Source organism: Marmota marmota, unplaced genomic scaffold (assembly GCF_001458135.2).
Source record: "Marmota marmota marmota unplaced genomic scaffold, marMar, whole genome shotgun sequence".
NCBI lineage: Eukaryota > Metazoa > Chordata > Mammalia > Rodentia > Sciuridae > Marmota > Marmota marmota.
The window spans coordinates 22,862,417-22,864,333 of NW_025999949.1; the positions used below are offsets into that span (position 1 = coordinate 22,862,417).

The following is a 1,917-nucleotide window of genomic DNA, read 5'->3' on the forward strand; positions in this document are numbered from 1 at the left end:
AGGTGAGGCCTTCAGGGATTAGCATCTCTCTAATGAAGCTGGATTAATTCTCCCAGGAATGGGTGAGTTCTCATAAGAGCAGTTGTGACACTGTCTTCCCCTTTGACTTTTCTTTCTGCACGTCCCTGCTCACCATTCTCCCACACACTCCCAACGTGCGCTGCCATCTGCTATGTTGTAACATAGCATGAGGCTCTCTCCAGATGTGGCCACTCAATCTTGAACTTCCCTGCCTCCAGAACTGTTAGCTAAATAAAACTTGTTTCTATAAAAGTTTCCCAATCTCAGGTGTTCTGTTATAGCAACAGAAAACAACATAAGAAACTTATTAATATGTTTTGTTCAGTACCTATAATGTACAACCACCAAACATAAAGAGGGTGCAATAATATAAAATACTATAATATATATGTAAAATAATATAAAATACTATAAAAATTTGTTGGAAAAAGTATAACACAGGATTTCTCAATTTTAGCACTAGTGACATTTTGGACTGGATAATTCTTGTGGGAGGCTGTCCTGTGCTTTACAGGAGGTTGAGCACTCTCCCTTGTCTCTATTAGAAGACATCTCATATGCTACCTTCTCACCCTTCTACCTAGTTATGATTCTCAAAACTATCTCCACACGGCCAGTCTTTCTTCGCCGAGAGTCACCTCGGTTTCCTGCTTCAACAGTGCTTGGACGGAACCCGGCGCTCGACCCCCACCCCGGCCGCTGCTCAGAGCCAGCAGCCCTTCGCCACCTCTTCACAGCGCCCTCGGACCGCCCCAGGCCTCCGCCGCCGCTCCAGCGCCATGCCTCTCCTCAGCCACCAGCCGTGGCTACCACGTCCCCCTCGCAGGTGCGCCAGAACTACCACCAGGACTCAACCACCAGATCAACCTGGAGCTCTATGCATCCTATGTCTACCTGTCCATGTCTTACTACTTTGACCGTGATGATGTGGCTTTGAAGAACTTTGCCAAATATTTTCTTCACCAATCTCATGAGGAGAGGGAACATGCTGAGAAATTGATGAAGCTGCAGAACCAACGAGGTGGCCGAATCTTCCTTCAGGATATCAAGAAACCAGACCGTGATGACTGGGAGAGTGGGCTCAATGCAATGGAATGTGCTTTGCACTTGGAGAAAAGTGTGAACCAGTCACTTCTGGAACTGCACAAACTGGCCACTGACAAAAATGACCCCCACTTGTGTGACTTCATTGAGACTCATTACCTGAATGAGCAGGTGAAATCCATCAAAGAATTGGGTGACCATGTAACCAACTTGCGCAAGATGGGAACCCCAGAATCGGGCATGGCAGAGTATCTCTTTGACAAGCACACCCTGGGAGACAGTGATAACGAGAGCTAAACCTCAGCCTGACTTTCCCATAGCCGTGCAAGTGACTTCCCTGGTCACCAAGGCAGTGCATGCATATTGGGGTTACCTTTACCTTTTCTATAAGTTGTACCAAAACATCCACTTATGTTCTTTAATTTGTACCATTCCTTCAAATAAAGAAATTTGGTACCCAAAAACAAAAACAAAAAAAAAAAACTATCTCCACACATTTCCAAATGTTCTTGGGGGAAAAATCCACCTTTGGTTGACAACTGGTATAACACAATAATCCTTATATTGTTTCACTACAACTATATTAAAAACTTATATGCTGGCTGGGGGTCTAGCTCAGCAGTAGAGCACTTCCTGGTACGTGTGAGGCCCTGGGTCGGATCCCTGGTACCACGCCCCGTCCCGTAAGCTTATATGTAAATGAGTAAAAATTGGAGGAAACAATAAGGAAATAATACTATGATAATTGAAGGATACCCCAAGGATACCAGCAAGACTCTCTGGCAGTGTCCTCTCCCTCTGATGGACCAACACATTCTCTTAATTTCCTTTGTCTCTTGGTTTCCAGTGCTC

The 1,917-nt window shown here is 45.2% G+C and overlaps 1 pseudogene; it reads left to right on the plus strand.

The window, feature by feature from the left end:
- The first annotated feature begins 607 nt into the window (after positions 1-607).
- Positions 608-1,529, plus strand: LOC107142787 (annotated as a pseudogene).
- Positions 1,530-1,917: the final 388 nt, after the last annotated feature.